At 40.6% G+C, this 21,743-nt stretch overlaps 1 pseudogene; it reads right to left on the bottom strand.

Moving 5' to 3' along the window:
- The window catches only part of LOC100761547, an 82,961-nt pseudogene extending 61,969 nt beyond the window's left edge, over window positions 1–20,992 (bottom strand).
- Window positions 20,993–21,743: the final 751 nt, after the last annotated feature.

Below are 21,743 nucleotides of genomic sequence, written 5' to 3' on the forward strand. Positions count from 1 at the left end.
TCAGACTCATCAAGAAAACAAAAATGTTTTAAAATGTAGCAAGCTCATAGTAGACTGGGATTGACCTTGTTTCCCCAGAACAGAACACTATTCTAAGATACATGCAGGGACTCTGTGGTGCTTCCTTGACAACAACAAGAAAGGAAATTTCTCTTCAGCTTTTCAGAGACATAAAATACCAAGGAAACAGCTTTGAGTATGAGCATAGACAGACTTTAGCTGGATGGTCTTCTCTGTGACAATAGAGTCACAGCAAACATGCCAACCACTGTGAAGCACAGCCACAAACTCCAAGGAACAAGACAGACCTGGCTACACAGGCAGAGCCAACTGCAACTCGACTTCTCATCCACTTTCCCTAGTCTTTTTATAATAGGCCTGGTCTCAAAGAACAATTGTGACAGTGAAACCTTGGGGTTTCTTTAGGGTACTCGGCCCACAGTATCTTCACCTGAAGGCATAGGCACTTTTTGAAGTTTTTATGCATTTTGTTTTTGGTAGAAAGGCTACAGCACGTATGGACTTCTCAAAGAGATCCATAATCTAAATACAAGATAAAAAGTTAATGACTAAATAGGTTAGGTAATTTATGTTTGGTCAAAATCATTTGCTGGACAACAGGCTTGAAAATGTTACCATTAGAAAAGTGGTATGAGGTGCTAAAGGAACAGACTTTAGAGTCAGATTCATTTGCAGTTAACTTCTACCATTTAGCAGCACCCTAGACAAAGTATTTAAATTATCTATCTTCATGCACGACAGAAGCAATACTAGCCACCTTCCCAAATAATTGGAAAAATTAAATACTTACCTAAGTATGCCTATTACAGAGAAAGCACTACATAAATGCTAATTCCTTACTCTCTTCAACAGCTTTCTCCATAGATGATAGGTGATAGATAGAAGACAGACAAAAGAAAGAAGGAAAGAAAGAAAGAAAGATAGAAAGATAGATAGATAGAGAGAGAGAGAGAGAGAGAGACCCTTCCCTCCCATTTCCCCTCTCCTTCTTGCACTAGCAAACGCAAATGTTTTCAATAAATATCCTTTCATGGAGTACAAACCTGTCATTGGAATAACAAGTACATACTGTTGTGTAGACTGATCATGTTTTACTAAAACATATGGGGCACAATCATAGACTTTTGTTACAAAAGCAATATTGAACAGTGACTATTCTTTATTTTATGTTATTTGTTAATATTTTATATTAGCCATCCCCAACCATTACATGATATCTGTACGAGATTTTAACTGTTAGTGGCCCACAATGGTAAGTGCCCCAAGATATCAGGAGTGAGAGGATCTTATTGTAATGCTTGAAAACATGAGAACCTTGTTTCTCAAAGAAAGATACTATTTGATCAGGTCTGATGACATTGTGAAGTACTTCCCAGGGCTCTGACCCCTGATGGCCTTTAAAACACACTTTTGCATAACAGAATTCTCATAAAAGAGCTACATCTTATAAATTGTTTGGTGTTTTGGTTTTTGTTGTTGTTTCTGTGTTTTGTTTTGTTTTTGTTTTTTGAGGGTGGTCAATTTAACACTATTGAAGCTTCAAAGTTATACTGCACGACTCATTAAAACTCTCCTCTGTCCCCACAATCTGTAGAAGAGGAAACAATAGAACAGGGTAAGCAATGGTGAGAGGGGGGAGGGGGTGGTGGGCAGATTTCGTTGCTTGCCAAAGATTGTACAGTAGTCCAAAGGTTGATGGTTTTTACATTCAGTTTTTACCCATGTGGAAAATTCCCCATTTTCTCTCCTTAGTCCTTTCTCTCAGAGGAAATGAAGTTTTGTTGGACTCCAAGAAATGTGTCTTCCTTCCCTAATTTCCATGTGCTGGATTCAATGCTAATTTACATCCACATTTGTGCCGGAGATCTTAGAAATCTGCTGTTGTTTCCTTCCTAGGCTGTAAGGTGGGGGGTTGGGAGTGGGGGCGGAGGAGTGGAGTTGAGGACAACCAAAAGGAGAGAGAGAATGAGGCCGAGAAAGTGAGGAGCAAGAAGAAAGAGAAGCTTCAGCCAGTAAGCATTTTCCATACTTAATAATTTGATTTTGAAGGCTAGCCATATCAAAGAGCAAAATATTCAATATTGTTAATTCAGTTTTGCAAAATATATTCTTAATTTAAAAATGATTTTGCTCCGGGTGGTAGTGCAGTAATAAAGCAGTTATTGACCAGATCTTATTGATTGTAGAGTCTGCGGGCAAAGAGCACTGACCTCGCTCACACTCTTATTGCTTCCTCCCTCCCTGGCCTTCTTCATCTATGCTCGCTCAATAATATATTATTAATATATATTTTTAGCAAAAACTGTATGTTACAAGGTTAAGGGCTTCTTAGTGATTTTTTTCAAGCTACTCTCTCCCTTTGGGGTGTTAGGGAAGAATGAAGATGGTAACCAAGTGTCTGTATAAATGACTTTCCATGGAAATACATCACCCACCCGTAAAGGTACTTTGTCACCATCCACATTTTCTGTTCTACAGGACAGAAGGGAAGATTCCCTAAGCCAAAGGCTGTTACAGGGTGGACAATGGCAGCTGTGAAGAGGGGATTACACCCTGGCTGTGAAGATCAAATTCAATCTCTGTGTCCTTTGTCACAAAATAGTTTTGAGCTTCAAAGAGGAGAAAACTGTGGTCATGTCAACTTCAGCCAGCAGCAGTGCTGGCCCTATGATCATGCCAACTTCAGCCAGTAGTGCTAGCCCTATGATCATATCAACCAGGTGAAAGAAAGAAGATCCAGGGACTGTTGAATAAACACATGTTGCTGAGGCTGACCTCCAATTGTCATATCATGAATAGAGGGTTTCAGTGGTTTGCTTTCATGACTTGGGTGGAAAAAGAGCCAAGAAGGCTGTTTGTGTCTCCCAAACGCTGAATTCAAAGAAGCTAAGCAAATCCTACTTACAGGAGGGACTTGGGTTGAAAATGACTCAACATGATCGCTGACTGCAACCTCTCATACTGACTTTGCCATGTCTCCTGATACTGTGTTCAAGCATTTCCTTTGTGGCAGAACAGACATGTTCAGAACAAAACAAACACCATGCTTTTCACACAGTTTGTGCTCATACTTGGGTTCTTGCCTCCACAAAGAAAAGTCAGTCGTGAACACTAATACATATTCATAAGGATTGAAGCATATTGACAAGGTCCAGATCTCTTATGGCTAGTGGTTTCATAGCCTGCTGAGAGGAGATTAAAAAGGAGGACATCATCACCAGTAGGAGTAACCCAAGTGAGTGTAGAGGAATGTTGGACTCTGCTGTATGGTCACTGGCAAGTTATTCCAAGCAGTAGGCAACAGTTGGTCTCTCTAAGAACTTAATAGAAAAGAATAAACATAGAAAACACTTTTCATGGAGACACAGGAAGCTCCAGTAACACTTACAGAAAAAGGAGATGGCTACAGGCATTGGAAAATCAGCCTCCAATAGCAATATGGCCACAGAAACACAAAAGTATTACCAACACCATACAAGTGACCACCAAATCCCAACTTATTCCTATCTCATATCAAAACACCTTTGGCTTCTGGATACCAGAAGGCAAGAAATACCAATATGGGTCTTTTGAAGTCAACCTACTAGGGCAAAAGCCCACACAAATCACTTGGAGAGTGGACCATGGACCTGGAAGAGCAAAACAATCAACTGTCCTACCCTTTTGCTTCATTATATTCTTTGTCACACAGAAGCAATTATGTAACCCTACCTACTCCTCACAGTCCTCCCAAGGGTCATATAATCAGAGCTGCTAATGTACTTTGTTGAAAATTCAGCAGGCCATAGATGCTGCCTTGGTGAGGAGCCCCTCTGCCTTCCATGAAGTTCCCCACTGGTGCCCACACCCAGCCATGGGAGGCTCCCCACCCCCAACCAGAGCCAGAATGAAGTGAACAGAGCAGCACAGGGCTCTGCAGGTGGCAGGGAGAGGGGGAGCTGCACAGGCAAGGAAATAATAGAGACTGGATTGTTTATGCTTGTGGGAAAGGGCGCATGAATATGGATAAAACCCTGTGCGCATTTTGCTAATTACCCAGCATCAATGTTAAAGGAGAAAAGAGCCCACTGCAGATTTTCAAGCCAATTCCATCCCTTCATGCCCACCCCCACCTACACACACACACACACACACACACACAAATCACCACTGCCACCACCGCCATCTTCTCTCCTCTCATGAAAACAGCTGACAGTGTCCCTCTGAATATGAACCATGTGGACCCATTAGAGTTAAATACAAATCAGAAAAGAAATCTTGCCTAGTATCATGCCAGAGAGCTCAAGGAAGAAACTCTCCCTCTATAGGCACAGTTGGCAGGAGCCTCCTTCCCATAAATCCCTCACAGTCAAAGCAACCCCATAACCTAACAGGCAAAGGGTGAATCAAGGCAAAGGCTGATGCACAGACAAAGACTGCCACATTAAGAGGAGGCCATCTTTACTAGAAGCCAAAATTATAGAACAAAAGACAAAAATAATTCCTAGTCTTTGGTTTCCAGTCCTAATTGAGGCTTCTTTCCTGTCCCTGCCCACCAGAAACTGTCAGACCAAACACTGGCCAGATACTTGGAGTCAGACAGCACCAGCTCAGAGGAAATAAAAGATGATGAATACAACCTTTGTCTCCTGGAAACTTCTGGCTGTGTCCCAGCCATCCCCAGGTAGACATGAGTGACATCCTTAAATATCATCAGGGATTGGGCTGGGGATGCTTAATCCATAAGGAGACTTAGAGGGAGGAGCCTGACGCATGTGTGGTCCTAAAGCCCATCGACATAGGCTGCCCTCGAACATGCCCCTTCATCTAACCTAAAGGGTTACCTGTCTTGACCTCCATGCTTTAGAGCTACAGCAAAGACAGAGAGCCTTTTGATAGTGTTGCTCACATTTGATCTCCACAGAGAAGCCAAAAGCTGACCAGCTGACCAACTGCATAAGACAGGCAGTCCCGCGAAGCTCAGGACCATGAGTCACCTAGCTCTGTCCTGCACGATTACAAGGAGGGCATTTGGCCCTTCTGGAACTCAGTTCTTGGTCTCTTCATTCATGAAATACTTAACATTCAGAATCCTCATAGTCCCTAACTTCACAATCCTGAGGACAACAATGTCTGCCAGTAGGTTACAAAGAATCAGCTCTTCGCAAGAGTCAGCCACTTTTTCTTCTACCTTGCTGAACACTCAGCAACCTCAGGAGTTAGGTCACAACCTCATGTAATAGACAAGAAAACCAAGGGTTTTCCCGAGTTGGTAAGTTTACAGTAGAGTGAAGATTTGGACCCAAGCTAGCATATTGATTGTACCATGTAGCTTTACAACATTGACTTTTTTTCTCCTAATATTTTTATTATAATAGAATATATATATGCATAAAATTTACTGTCATGCCCATTTGTAAACCTTCAGATCAGTGGCATTAATTACAATTGTATTGCTATACAAATATCACTACCATTCATTTCAATAACTTCTTTCATCTTATAAAACTAAAACTCTCTACCTATTAAACAATAATGGCTTTTTTTCTTTTTACCAGCCCCTGGCAATCAATCCACTGCTTTCTCTGTCTAACATTTTAACTGTTCCTGTTATCTCATGTAAATAGCATCATATAATATGCTATTTATGTTTCTATTGCTGTGAAGAGACACCATGACCAAAGCAACTCTTATAAAGGAAAACATTTAATTGGGGTGGCTTACAGTTCAGAGGTTCAGCCCATTATCATCATGGTGGGGCATGGCAGCATGCAGGCAGACATGGATGCTGGAGCTCATCTTCCTTACATCTTGATCCAAAGGCAACAACAAGTGAACTGAGACACTGGGAGGTATCTTGAGCATAGCAGACCTTAAAGCCCGCCCCCACAGTGACACACTTCCTCCAACAAGGCCACACCTACTTCAGCAAGGCCAAACCTCTTAATAGTATCAGTACATTTGGTGGCCATTTCCTTTCAAATCACCACAAGTATTTTTCTTTTTACCATTGGTATATTTTACTTGGTACAATGTCCTTAAAGTTCATTTACATTGTAGCACATATCAGAACTTTCTTCTTTAAGTTTCACTAATAAAGATGCTTGAGAGATTGCTTAGCAGTTAAGAACACTGATTGACCTTCCAGAGGACCCTGGTTCAATTCCCAGCACCCACATGGCAACTCACAACTGTCTGTAACTCTAGTCCCAGGGAATCTGATGCCATCTTCTGAACTCCATGGGTACTAGGCACATGTGATACACAGCCACACAAGCAGACAAAACATCTATACATAGAACATTAATAAAAAACTTAAAAATAATAGATTTTAGTAACCATTATATACATGTGACACATTTTGCTTGCCCATTCAATGGTACTGTAGTGTTGTGGTTCTGTAGCTTTTGTATTATAGTTTTGTGATTAATGGTGCTACTGATATGGGTGCAAAAATATCTCAAGATCCTGCTTTTAGTTCTTTTGGATATTTACTCAGAAATGGAATTGCTGTAAGCTATATTAAATAGTAAATGTGTTTTTAATTTTTTGAGAACCTGCCATATTGTTCTCTGCAATGACTGTATCTTTTTACCTCCCTATCAACAATTCATGAAGGTTCCTATTTTTCATACCCTTAATAATGCTTTGTGTGTGTGTGTGTGTGTGTGTGTGTGGGTGGGTGTGTGTGTGGGTGTGTATGCATACACATGTACACATATGTACGGGCTTCCTTCCTTCCTTGCTTGCTTACCTATAGGAGCCATGGTAATGGGTATGAGTACCTTATTATAATTTTGGTTAGCATTTTACTAATTAATGGTATCAATAATCAGTCTGTGTTCTTATATATCCTTTCTAGAAAAAAAATGTCTATTCAAGTACTTATCCCATGTTTTTAGTTTGTGTTGTTATTTTTTTAGGACTTTTAGAACTTTGGGCCTCCGGATTACTTATTTTAAGATTGTAGGCTATTTTTCATATGCCATTGAATCTCAACTCAAGACTATAATTTAGTGTTTTTCCTACTGCATGAAACATCATCTTTTCAGTTTTCTGGAGGCATTATGTACACCTTGCTCAGCCTCAGGAAAACAGAAAGGCACATCTATGAAGCCCAGAATTCCCCCCAAACAAGGTCCAGTGGGTGTTTCATCCTAAGTGAGCTGATTTGAGCAAAATGGAATGTGTAAAGCCTGGATTCAAGTTCTTGTGAGTAAAATTCATCATGGTGAATTTTAAGTATCTGTAGCATATAGCTATATATTGTACATAGCAATGCTCAAGAAAGGCTTGCCATATAGTCCATCAGACCAATAAATATGTGATTAAACCCTGGCCCTGAGACTAGGAACTTCATCAAGGATTATCAGTTAAAGTCAATGCAAACATTACCAAGAAAGCAAAGTTAAATACTAAAAGTAAATGTACAAAGACAGTATATCATCTACATTGGTGACTTCGGCACAGATCACTCCTATACCCCTGATGCCCATCAAACCCGCCTTGCCCCCATGTGCCATGAGGAACATTACCTTCAAAGAGCATAATTTCCCTAGACCCAGACTTGCTGCCATGTTCCTGCCTTGAACTTTGCTTCTAACTTTGCAGCAAAGGAGGCTGGAGCTGATTGGATTATAGGAATACAAATGGATTAATTTGGGATGGATTAGATACATTGCAAAACATAAGTTTGACTTGCATTAACATAAAAATGTCATAAAAATGTAGATGCAGAGGCAGAGCTTATTTGTGATGCTGCTAATGCATTGTTACTCCAGCAAAAGATGCACACAATATTTACACTGCATCTGACCACATAAAACATGTCGCACACACATGCAATGCGTTTATGGAGAGGGAAAAGAGCCAGAGGGGCCCTTCAGAATTCCAATTCTTCAGCCTCTGATTTTCTCTTCTTTTTACAATTTTTTCTTTATTTTCAAGAAACAAATACAGTTTTAAACCATCATTACTGTATTTTGAACGGTTAATATTTCATATCGTGACATCTCTACTCAGAGGTAACAGGTTTAGTTGATTACTATTTGTTTATAGAGCTAGAGAAACCTGCAATCACAGGGAACATAGAAGGATTGCAATTAGATCTATTGGCTAAGAGCTGCACCTTGCTGACCCACGGTTAAGTGGTTAGCGCTATCAGAGAGAAAATGCCTACTGGCAGCTGGCACATCTGCACATAATAACACAGGCACAACTGACACGGCCACTAAAGGCTGTTGCTCTCCTCTCTACCCAGAAGCTGAAAACAGATCATGCTTTTTAATAGTGCATCAACACGTTTCTCCTGAATTAGCATAATCATGTGAGTTGGGGAGGAAATGGGTATCTTGGCTAAGCCACTGTGAATTCTTCAAAGTATTCAAATAAAAAGGGGTCCTCCTCTCCCACACGAACCTGATTCTATATCCAGCTTATAGTTTATTGTGAAAAGAAAAGAGAAAGAGAGAGCAACAGGAAAAAAAATCACAGTTAACCTAAGAGTTTTAATAAAACAAGGAGAGCTGTACATGGAATGAGCATGAACAAATTCATGAGCTAGGGGAGAGGTAGTCAGCACAAATGCATCATGACATTCCATCAGGAAGGTGAGGGTGGGGAAGAGAAGAGTGACTGGGAGTAAGGATGAGCTCTTGTGCATGGTACCTCAAGTAAACACTTTACAGATTCAGTCTACACTGCAGGCCAACATTTCTATAGCCAGGCATCCTCAACTCTTTTCTACCAGATTCTCTCTCTCTCTCTCTCTCTCTCTCTCTCTCTCTCTCTCTCTCTCTCTCTCTCTCTCTCTCCTTCCTTCTTTCCCTCCCTCCTCTCCCTCTTCCTTTCCCTCCTCCTCTCCCTTTCACCCTCCCCCTCTGCCCCTTTCCACTTATCATCCCCCCTTCCATCTTTCCCTCTCCCGTTCTCTCTCCCCACCCCTCCCTCTCTCTCATACAAGATGATGATCTGTAGGTAGTAGGGCAAACAAATTTCAATGCTATTCTGGGACAAGAATGTGCCCTGAGTTCTGGTGGCTTCCTACTCCCTGATAGAGGCACAAGGAGCATCTCAGATGTTTATGACTCTGGTTCCCCTCAGCCCCAAGAATATCATTACCCAAAATTATGCCTCAATACTTTGGACTCACGATTGTAGTCCGTTTGTCTTCTCTCTATAGAGTTCTAACCAACTGATCAATGCATCACAGGCATTCTCTTACAGACACCAAGTCATACATTGTCTTGTATAAACTTATACAATAGACTACAGAACTGAGAAGGTGGGCTTTGAAAATATCTTCTGATTATTCTTCTGTACATTCTAGCCTATAGGTAAAAAACAACCATGAAATAATAAATACCTGGCACTGAGAAAAATCAGCAACAACCTTCTACAATTGAATCAATTAAATTGTCAATATAGAAGGGATTCCGGCTTACTTGTAGGTAGAAATATGCAATAATAAGAAATCTAGATTTGAGGGAAGTCCTCAGCTTGCTTAAGATCCTTTTTGTGCTGGATCAAGTTTACACACACACACACACACACACACACACACACACACACACACACACACTTTTCAAAGAACAGCTTGAAATCATCAAGCACATGTCTATAGATGGCTACACTGGAACTGGAGAACCAGGTTACCAAAGAGACCAATATGAGCTCTTGACATTGAGCTGGATGTAGAGGACAATAAAAATGGTATCATTATTACTTGCAGTTTTTACAAATCTCAATGCTGAACAACTCAGTAATGAGATAAGAGTTGAAAACAACTTCAATTTCAGACATTTTCAAATCCACAGTCTTAAAGCAAGCCTTACCAAATTTCAAAGAGTTTCAAAGGCCCTAGCCTCTCATCACAATGGGATCAAATCGTCTTTTAGTGGCAATAAAAAGAAAAAGGAAATCTCTTCCTAGTTGTCCCACACACCAGCTAGAGGCCTGGGAGGGATGAAAGGTGACACAGTCGAGGCCACGTGTGAAAATAATAAGTAAGACAACTCACTAATAAGAATGGACCAGACATAAAACAAACAAAAAACATAGCCTAGGCTCAAAAATGAAAAAGAAGGATATACTGAGATAGGTTATGAAGACATTCTACACCAAAGACAAGCAGCAGATCTTTACAACAGACAGAAAGAACAAAGACCATGCCTTCACAGACATGTCCTTTAGAGTGACAGCTGAATCCCAAAGAACAGTGACATCCTGAATCAGTGAAGAAAGTTCCTCAGCACTAAGAGAAGAGCAGCCATGCTAATCTAGATTACATGACCAAGAAAGTAGCTTTCTAATGTCAGGGAATAATAAATACATTTTGAAATAGAAGCCAGGAACTACCAAAATCGTTTCCCAAAGGATTCCATTGCAGACACATTTCAAACAGAAGATAAATAATTTTAGATTAAAAGTTTACAATGCAAGAAAGCTTATTTTTGATGGATTCCCTTTCCTGGATGCACCTGGGTAAGACAGGCCACAAAGACGACGGGGAGATTGGGGACAGGTGGGTAGGATGTCATGTTTGTTTGTCCTGGAGCTCTGGCTAGCATGAAACTCACTAAGCTCACCAGCTCCCTTCAAACAAAAAGCCTCAAACTTGCCAACCTTGCCTCTGAGTGCTGAGATCCTTAGATGTTCAAGGACACCATAGACTGTAACTGATCCTTATTAATGATGCATCATGGCCTGAGACCTCTAACTTTGCTCTTCTTTGCCGGTTTCAGCTCCTCCAAATCTTGATTAGGGATGCGTGTTTAGATTCAGGAGTAACTGCCTTAGTCTCTGCAAAAACAAGAAATAACTTTGAATTCAGACCATCTTCACAAGATTCTAGCTTGTTCTTGCTTACTTTCATCTTGAATCCATCTCCATTTTCTGACCACTCCAGCCCTTCAACATCTAGGCCCACAGAAGGACCATGGTCTTACTCAGTCTGTCAAGCCAGGTTCCACATTTGATTAAAGGTAATTTTTTCTCACAAACTCTATATAATATATGCATAGGTAACATCTAATTACAAATCTGAGGTAACTATACTTCATAATATAATTTTCTTCTCTGTTTTCGGCTGATTTTTCTTATTGTTTCATATGCTTTTAGGCTGGATGCTTCAATTAACTTTGTCTTCATTATTATAAACACTTGAAACTAAGTATCATTTTTGTAAATATGAAAATAAATGAAAACAAATATTGATTCAGAAAAAGCTGTAATAATTGTTATGAAGATTTTAAAAGCAGACAAGAGTTAGGACACAAAGAAAAATGATGTATTACTTGAGAAGTATTATAAGAACTAAAGCAATCTGAAGATAATAGATCAGTAAATGATAAGAATATTGTTTAACTATTTCTGTTTAGGATGCCTGCAGTAATCACAGAAGGCTGGAGATTCAGCTTGGTGTGTAGAGTGCTTATCTAAGATGCATAAACCTTGGGCTCAATTCCCAGCACTCACACAAAGCCAAGAGTCTTAATACACTCCTATAATCCCAGCACTAGGGAGGTAGAGGCAAGAGGATCTAAAGTTCAGGTTTGTCATTGGCTACACAGCGATTTGAGCCCAGACTAGATTATATGGGACACTGTGACAAAAAAAAAAAAAAAAAAAAGTGGAGAAAAACTAGATGATAGAAGAGGAAGAAACCGAGAAACAACTGACTAGAAAATATAAAAAGTATAAATCAAGATGGTAGACACTAGGGAATATTAGTAACCATGTAAGACAGATCCAAAGGCCTGGAGAACAGAATGAACTTGAATAGTGACTTCATTAATTCCACAGAGTTAATGTCATAGACAAGCACAGACGTATACAGGCTGTGCAGCCATATTCAGCAAGCAACTGCAGAGAAACTGAGTCACAAAACTGAGAAAGATGAATGAAGGAACTATTAGAGATCATCCTTTTCCCACTTCTCAACCTAGGGCCAACATCTATGAGATGGGTACCTTCAGCATACCCAGCATTGATCTGAGAATTAAAAGAACATTCAGTCTCAGTAGATCAATTAGAACATGGTAGCTCAACTTGAATGAAAATACCATGAATAGTGTCAAAACCTGAGACAAGAATTGAGAAAACATAATTTTTAATTAATTTTGTTAACTTATTTTGCGTGTATATGTGTTTGTCTGTATATATGTCCATGTACCATGTATGTGCCTACTGTCTACAGAGGCCAGAAGAAGGTCTCAGTTCCCACAGGGACTAAGTTATAGGACAACTGGGAGCTACCATATGGGTGCTCGGAATTTAACCAGGGTCTTCAGGAAGAGTAACTAGTGTCCCTAACCACTGAGCCATTGCTCCATCCTTGCTTGGGGAGGGGGTGTCATTTAAAAATATTGAGTCCTGCCTCTGGTGGTGGGTCAGTATTTATCCCTAGTATATGAATGGACTTTGGGAGCCCTCGCCACATAGAGGGATACTCTCTCAGCTAGACACACAGAGGAGTGTCTAGGCCCTGCTCCAAATGATATGACAGACTTTTAAAGATCCCCCATGGAAGGTCTCGCCCTCCCTGGGGAGCAGAAAGGAACTGGGATAGGGGAGCTAGTGGGGGGAAGAGGGAAGGGGAGGAAGAGGGAACTAGGATTGACATGTAAAAAAAGCTTATTTCTAATAAAAAAATATATTGAGCCCTGGTATTTGTGTGTGTGTGTGTGTGTGTGTGTGTATTAAGAAATACAGAAGAACCTACAAATATACCTACAGAATGTTCAAAATTGATGAAAAACTAAAATAATCATCAAGTAAGCAAAATTATAAATAATTTTTAAATAGATGAAAACAGTGGTTAAATATATGATAAAATGCTCAACTTCATTCCAAAAGAAATGATAGCTAACATACTGTGAGATGACATCAAGTTGAGAAAAATAAATCGGAACCATGACACTTCACTCTGTGACAAGACTACAAAGAAGCACTTCCATATATTGGCATGGATATCAAAGTTGTACAGACAATATGAAAGGAATTTGGCAATTTTTTTCCTTAGTTGCATGTGAGAAGGTGTGCTTGCTCACAAGGCTCCTGTGAAGGTTAGCAGTTAATATCAAGGTGTCTTTCCTCACTCATGTTTTTGAGACAAGATCTATCTCTATCTCATTGATCCTGAAGCTCAGCATTGCAGCTACAGTGGCTAGCCAATGAGACTTGAAGATCTCCTAGTTTCTACCACCCAAGGCTGGAGTTAGTGGTTTTAATGCAGACTCGGGTCTTCATGCTTAGACAGCAGGCCCTTTTCTCCCTGAGCTGTCCCTCAATCTTTGGCAGTTTATGACAAAATTGTGTATGTATTTTACTCTTCTGTTGATTAATCCCACCTTGAAAAATTCACAACTCAACAATAACTTAAAAAGCTCATGAACTTATTCAACATGAACTTATTAGCAATTGGCAAAATACTGGAAACCACATGCCCTGGTTTCATTTGTTGCTGTGGTAAAATATTCTAACAAAAAGCAACTTCAGGGGGAAAATCCTTTTGTCTTACAATTCCAGGCTGCCATGCATTACTACAGAAAAGTCCAACAAGAACTAAAAACACCATGCTCAGGCATGTGCAGAGACAGAAGAAACCACATGGACCTTTGCTTGCATACTCTTGACTAGCTTTTTCCTCTCTTACACTGTTGAGGATCTCCCACCTGGGGAATGGTGCTGCCCACAGTGGGCTAGATCTTCTCAAATCAACTAACAATTAAAACAATCCCCCACAGACTTGCCCACAAGCCAACTGGTCTAGATAATGTCTCATTAAGACTCTCACCAGGTGATTCTAGACTGGGTCAAGTTGACTATAAAAACTAACTAGCACACTATCTAAATGTCTTAACATAAGAAATTGGTTGAATAAATGATACCATATAAAGCAATAATGTAGGAGCTAACTATTTCCCACAAGAAAGCACAGGAGAATCTTTGTAAATAGAGTGATTGCTATCAGGTTCTATGAAGCTAATATGCAAAGTACATGAAATGTTCTGGCTGCTATCTTTTACATAAAAGGTAGAGAGGAGAATAAACTGTAAATTATACATAAATATTTGTATTTGTGCTTTCTGAATAGAAACACAGAAACAGCAAATTAGAAAACAACAAAATTGGTTAACTTTGGAGAAGTGGGGTAAGATTGAAAAGATAAGAGAAAATGAAATGTCTCTGAGAATGCCTTTCTTGTAATTCTGATTTTCAGATGCATGTTAATAGTCTAAATACTCAAAGATAAAAGTCTATTAACAACAGTGGGTAAAATAGAGTTTCTACTGCTACAGCACAGAGCATAAAAAATAAATGAAAATGGAAAGAAATAAATTCAACTGAAGTAGAACTAAATAATAGAAACATACTGAAGGACATTTAAACAAAGGACTAATACAGATCACGATAAGCAGAGTGTGCTATATATCTTAAGTCGAAGGAAAAACAAAATACAAAAACAAACCTTGACTTCTTCTCAATAGGTTTATTTTGTACAAGCACAGGAGCAGAATCTTTGAAACTATTTTATGTATATTATAAGACTAAGCAAATGAGTACATTTGTTTAAATTTTGAGGATCCTAGATTCTCAATATGAAAAAAAAGATACTAGTCACGGTGGCACATACCTTTAACCTCAGCTCTTAGAAGGCAGAGACGGGTGGATTGCTATGAGTTTGAGGCTAGCTTGGTCTACATTAGCAAGTTTCAGGACAGCCAGAGTTCAATAGTGATAATGTCTAAGAGAGATGGAGGGAGGAAGGGCAAGGGAGAGAAGAGGAGAGGAAGAAAGAAAGAAAACAAACAAAAAAGAGGCAGCCAAAAAGACCTGCACATGTTAATAGAAATCTACGGGCAACCTGTAAAAATGCCTGTAAATTCTATAGTCTGGCTTCATTTGCTGAAAAGAAATGAAACATAGTGTCATGCTAAGGAGCAAGCATGTCTAGCACTCCAGTATTGGCTTCTAAACATCATTCTCCACTGAAAAGAAACAGAGAGCTGCCTGAAGAAGGGGCTGTTTACAGAGCTGGGGCAGAGACAATGCATTATGAGCCCAGGAAACCCCTTTACTCCAGACAGTAAGGAAATGCTTTCAGAGAATAATAGGGGCACCGGAGAAAAGGAGAAAATGGGAGTGGGAGGAAGAATAGAAGAAGGGAGAGAAAGAGGAGGAGGATAGGGAGAGAGAGGGAAACGATGAGGTGAGGAAACAGGGTCCCCACTCAACAATGTCTGATTCATTGGGCATCAAAACAACAGATATAAACTCTAAACAAGAGCTGTAGATGCAATCACGTTGCTTATTACCAAATAAACATCTGAAGAGAAGAGGTCCCTTCTATACAACAGAATGCTGATGGATTTGGAGACAGTGCTAGATGTGAAGGATATCACCACATTAAACTACCAAAGTAAGAGTTATCAATGGATATTAAATCTTGGCTTCAAACCCAATGACTAACAAGGAGTGATGAAAAGTCTCTGCATAGTTTATTAATTAAAATCTTGTGGTTTTTTTTAAAAAGTAACTTTACAGGACTAACACCAGTTATACATCGATAAGTTTATGAAAATTTAGACTAATAATTATCAAGCAGGGCTCATGTGTCCCTGGACATGTTCACTTAACATCATCTATGCATATCTATTCATAATTCTGGTCAAGAACATATAACTTGAGTCCTATCATGAGGAAATATTACATAAAACCCGAATTTAAAATGTTCTGTTAAGTAACTAGTATTTCATCTCGTTATGATGAAAGATGTAGATCAAAATGCTTTTCTCATGTTAAAGAAAAAAGAACATGATAACTAAATATAATGTATGAGTCTGGCATAGATCCTGTACTCAAGGAAAAAACAATGCTATGAAGGACATTATTGGTATAGTTGACAAATTTATAATATGAACTAATAATAAAAAAATCATCTGTCCTTTCTATTACTTGATAGTTGTGTTCTAGTGACATGAGAGAATACTCTGATTCTTAGGACTCTATACTGACATATTAAGGCACAGTGATTCTTCTCTCAAGTGGTTCAGAAAATAATTTAGAAGATATAAAATTAATATTCTAATCTTAAAAACTGGTGAATCCGGATAAAAGACCAATGAATGATCTCTGAAATACTCTTGCATTTTTCATGTTTGTAATTATTTCAAAATAAGATGTTTTAAAAATAAAGTCTGGGGCAGGTAAAATGACTTGGTGTGTAATGAGTTTGATTCCCCAACCCATATGAATATGGGAAGAGAGAAGTAACTCCACAGAGTTGTCCTCTGCCCTCCAAATACGGGTTGTGGCATGTTCACATCCACACACAGCATGCATACCTACAATAACAACAAATAATATTTTATGATAAAGTATGAAGGCAGCAGAAAGTGGTGCCCTCTATAGTCATCATGCCAATGTTAGCACTATTGAATTCCAGTACCACACCCTCTGCAGCCTGGAGTACCTGCCCAGAGCAAATGAACCATTACATGCCCTGGGGAGAGGCACCTCCATCCTTCCACTGATGAAGCATCTCTGAGTATTTCTGGCATGTGTAACCCAGTAATACTTAACCACCACTGGACTCTCCACCCACAGAGGAGGTAGCAGTGTGTCAGTCAGATCAGGTTCCTTCGGGGCTTCTGTGGTGGTTTGATTAGGAATTGTCCCTATAGATTCATGTGTTTGAATGCTTGAGTCATAGGGAGTGGCACTATTAGGAGATGTGGTCTTTTTGGAGTAGGTGTGGCCTTATTGGAGACAACCTGTCACTCTGGGAATGGGCTTTGAAGTCTCATATATGCTCAAGCCATGCCCATTGTGACAGTTCACTTCCTGCTGCCTGCTGATGAAGATGTAGAACTCTCATCTCCTTCTCCAGCATGTCTACCTGCATGCTGCCATGCTTCTCTACATGATGATAATGGACTAAACCTCTGAAACTGTAAGCCAGCCCCAGTTAAATGTTTTCCTTTATGAAAGTTGTCATGGTCAAGGTGTCCCTTAACAGCAATAGAAACCCTAACTAAGACAGCCTCTATCTTTTGGCTGTGCACTTCTCTGGTAACTCTTTGAGGATACAACCATGACTTTTCCATCCTTGCATAATAAGGGACTTGACAGTGTTTTCAGTTTTGAGAGGACCTGGCAGGTTCTGACGGTAGGTACTTGGGCCATCACAATGTTAACTAGGCAAAGATGAGTCCAACTGGAGCCTTGACAACTCTCTATTCCAGCATTTGCTCCAAGCTTGTGTCAGGCAAATGCCTGAGCAGACCCAGAGATACACATTGTTGTTGGCATCAAATAGAAACAGTTGCTGTGCCTCAAGTCTGAGATGCTGCTTTGGTGGGCTTGCTGTGGTTTAAATTAAGCTCTGGGGTGAATGAAGGTAAAGAGAAGCTTTAAACACCTTTGCAACTATTTATATGAATCTATGTCAAGTTTATCTACTAGAAGAGTTAAAAATTCTGGAAGATAGAGTAGATAAGCATATCTGAAGATCCCCTGCACACACACCTAAAATCTCTCTCTCCCAAGAGGGACAGGGAGAGAAAGATTCCAGACCATCAGACAACAAGCAATTTCCAATCTCCAACTCACAGCACTCATTAGATTCTCACACTGAGCCGGTCTGAACTCTAGTCCAGGTAAGAGCCTGAACTTAGGAACAACATACCTTCAAGAAGTTCTCCTGAGTCTCTTATGAGCCTGATTGCCCAAAGTAGAAAAAACAAAAACTAGACCTTATAAGTGTTCTTCTTCAGTCTATTTGAGACTTCCCTGCCATTCCTTCAGAGGGTCATCCTCTGGAATTATTAAGGAATTAGGAAAACAGTAAACTGGACTGCACAAGACAGTCTTACTGTGTACCACCATGGTAACCGCATGAGACAGTCTTACACTATACCACCTGATAACTACATGAGACAGTCATAAAGTCTGCCATCATGGTACCTGCATGCGACAGTCTTCTATTCTACCATCATGGTAACTACAAGAGACAGTCATATAGTCTACCATCATGATAACTACATGAGATGATCCTACAGTTTACCATCAAGGTAACTGCATGAGACAATCCTAAAGTCTACTGTGGCCACCCTTGGTCACCACTAAGTCCAAGTATCGGGTGAAAGCCTGGAGATATGGATGAATGACAAGACACCTGGTCCATTGTCTGAGAGAATGTCTCTCACCTTTATTGTGGAGCAGCTTATATACAAACTTACAAGAACCCCAGGTGAAAGAGTTCACAACAGGATATTGATCCTAGTGGGGTGAAGTCAGGAAAACAGGAGGTACCTGTGGTTATGCAGGAAAACCACTCTTAGAGGCCCCGTGGGGGCTGGGTCCCAACATCTCCCCCTTCTTTATATATAACAAAACAGTTATCAAGTAAGAACTATAAGATTTTAACCATTCTACCTTAGTGCATTACTATAACTATCTATCTTCAACTCCATCAAAGACCATAGAAGAATAATATATAAACTCTAGAACTGATAGAGACATCTTGCTTCCTAGACAGTCATCCAAAGTTTCTTGGTAACTTTGGGACATCCATCTTTAGCCTACAGGCCACAATGTGTCTGGCAGACTTCTCAGCAAAGCAGAAAATTCTAAACCATCCACATGCATTGACAGTTTGTCATCACCTTTTTTTCTGTGTCCTATAGAATGTCTGGCAGACACTTCCATGAAGCAGGAACTTTTTATGACTGTCCATCTTATTTTAGCAGTCACTTTCCTGTGGGTCCTGCATGTCAAGTTTATAAAGCAACGGTCAAACAGCAAGTTCAGGCAAGAGCAGCTTCTTGCCCAAATGACTAGTCTTGCCATGTCAAAGGCAAATTTTATTTCTTCGATGCCCATCTTCCTCTCAGATGTAATTGGTGTGCCAGGAGTAGTTGTGTCTCACTGTCAAGAAAAACCCTAAACCATTTAAATGTCATATATTCTGTAGGTCTTTGAAAAATTTGATGAATATCTATATATCTAGAAAATCTAACTAATATCAACAAATGAGGATCCATTCCAATACAAAGTATCATTTCTATATCATATTCCTCCTTTTTTCCTTTAAAAAGTGATTGACTGTGACCACTACCATTTCTAACCGACCAAATTTAAATGAAAACAAATATTCAGATCACCTGGGCCACTGCTTCAGTGGGCCCTGTCCCATGAAACCATACCAGTCTGGAAGGAATCCACAGCTATTCACCCTCCATGGGAAAAAAAGCAGAAATTTCCCTCCCAAGTAACCTGTACTTTAACAATTATTGCTCCTTCCCCAGCAATTAAATGATTTAAAGACAACACAATAGCATTCATTTGTTAACAGTCACACATTTATGATCATACTTCACACACACATGTGTGGCCACACCATACATACAGAACATACATACATCTTTTGAACAAAACTCACAAAGGAGAGGAGGTGTCAGGGGATGGCCATACTTAACATACCTTCATATCTTTGGAGGGTCTTGAGGGCTGCAGCATCTTTGTCCACTCCTATATGGTCTTTTGTAGGGCCTAGGTCTTTTCTTTATCTATTTGGACATATTCTCCTTTCTTATCTGATGTGACAGATGATAGGGATGGCTTGTGGTGAGGGCTTGGGGAGAGCGGCTGGAAGTCCATGGCTATGTAATTTACATTGCCAGTACTCTTTTTTGGAGCTGGGTTGTTAGTGCCACCAGGTACAGGGCATGAAGACATTGGGCTCTGCATAGGGACATAGTTCTCACTGTCTCTGGAGTCTGTTTTGGTGATGCTTTGTGTGGAGATGGAACTGCAGTACTGAGAGAAGCTGGAGTTAAAGGTGTGGTTGACTGAGGACCAAGACTTGGTGACATGTGACTTGAAGGTGAGCTCATTGGTGACAGTGTTGTTTCTCAGGTCAAGGGGTGCTGGCTTTGCTTTTCGGCCAGGCTTGAGGTGGCGATTGACCAGGGGTGGCTGGATCTCATTTCTTCAGCGGGCAAAGTGATGGGGCATTGTGCTCATGGAAATATCAGAACCTGGGTTTACGGGCACATAGTTGGCATCAGAGCTGGCCCAGTCTGATTGACCCACGATAGTCTTTTCTGGAGATTTAGCAGACCAGCAGGCTGTTTCTACACCTTGTGTTGGGTACTTGTATTTACTGACAGGAGGTCTTTGTTGAGGACTGCCCCACTGAAGTGTCTGTGCCTTGAAGGTGTACACAACCTTGCTATCTGCCTCAGACCCTGTGAGGCTGCTCTTGGTGTGGCTGTGTGCAGCCAGGCTATGGGGGCGGTCAAAAGCACTGTCTTTTAATTCTGTATTGTGTCGGCTTGACTTGGGAAGGCTATAGAAGCCATAGACCTAACCGCTGACTCCGTTGATACAGTGTCTATTGCCCTGGGCAAGTTTTTGTGTGGCTGTATCACTCTCCTGTCAGGTGCTCTGAGAAAAGCTGGAACTCCTTGCATTTTCTGTCCTTTGGCTTATGCATTGGTGCAAGTGTTGATACTCCTGAGGTGCACTGGTGGACAAGGCAGGCTGGATGTGGCTTGACACAGGTAGCTGGCTAGAGTGTGAAGGAGCTGAGGACTTTCTTGCTTGGAGCAGGTGCTGACTGGAGCTGCTGAACTCAGCTGTAGAAGAGTGGAGACTATGACTGACTGAAGAAAGGTTTCTCAGGGCATCAGTGCTCTCTTTAGTCTGAGTGAAGCTGCAGATCCGGCAGATGCTCTGAACCCACCTATTCATGTCAGCCTCTGTCTCAGCCACCAGGTAGAAGGTGCACTCATTGGTCATGATATCAAACATAAAACTCTTTTGGATCTCTTTTTTTGTTGAAGGTCAGGCCTACACCCTACTGCTTACAGAAGTTTAGGTTGATGATCCGCAGGGGTTTCTTGGAGTGTTCATTCTTATAGTATTCTAGAACACCTGGGTCACCACTCATTTGATCCTTCTGCAGGATAAACCAGCGTTTTTTCCAAGCATATCACCCCAACTGGGTCAGCTGGCTGCTGGTGCTCAGCTCATGGAGGAGGGATTCCTCAGTGGAGGATTTCCCATATTTCTTTAATAATTTTCTTAACATTATTACTTAATCCAAAGTTAAAATGAAATCTTGCCAGTACTTTGTCTCTTTAAACTTTCTCTGTGTGATTGACTGTGATCTCTATTCCAATCCAACTCTCTTAGGAGTTGAGGCAACCCTTTTCCAGTGCCTTTCCAACCCAACTCTCCTAGGAGTTGAGGCACCCCTTTTCCAGTGCTTTTACAATCCAACTCTCTCAGGAGTTGAGGCACCCTTTTTCCAGTGCCTTCCAATCCAACTCTTTTAGGGGTTGAGGTACCTATTTTCTTGTACCTTTTGCAATCCACCCTCACAACTCCTTACTTGCTTGCCAGCCTTCTGAGGGTGATCTCTCGGGGGTCCCCTTTCTTGCCTGATCTCGGTGGAACCTCCACTCGTGGCTGCTTTTGGCCATCACTAAGTCTTCGTATTGGGCGAAAGCCTGGAGATATGGATGAATGACAAGACACCTGGTCCATTGTCTGAGAGAATGTCTCTCACCTTTATTGTGCAGCAGCCTTATACACAAACTTACAAAAACCCCAGGTGAAAGGGTTCACAACAGGATATTGATCCTAGTTGGGTGAGGTCAGGAAAACAGGAGGTACGTGTGGTTATGCTGGAAAACCACTCTTAGAGGACCCATGGGGGCTGAGTCGAAACAGTC

The sequence above is a fragment of the Cricetulus griseus genome (assembly GCF_003668045.3).
Source record: "Cricetulus griseus strain 17A/GY chromosome 1 unlocalized genomic scaffold, alternate assembly CriGri-PICRH-1.0 chr1_1, whole genome shotgun sequence".
In the NCBI taxonomy this organism is placed as follows: domain Eukaryota; kingdom Metazoa; phylum Chordata; class Mammalia; order Rodentia; family Cricetidae; genus Cricetulus; species Cricetulus griseus.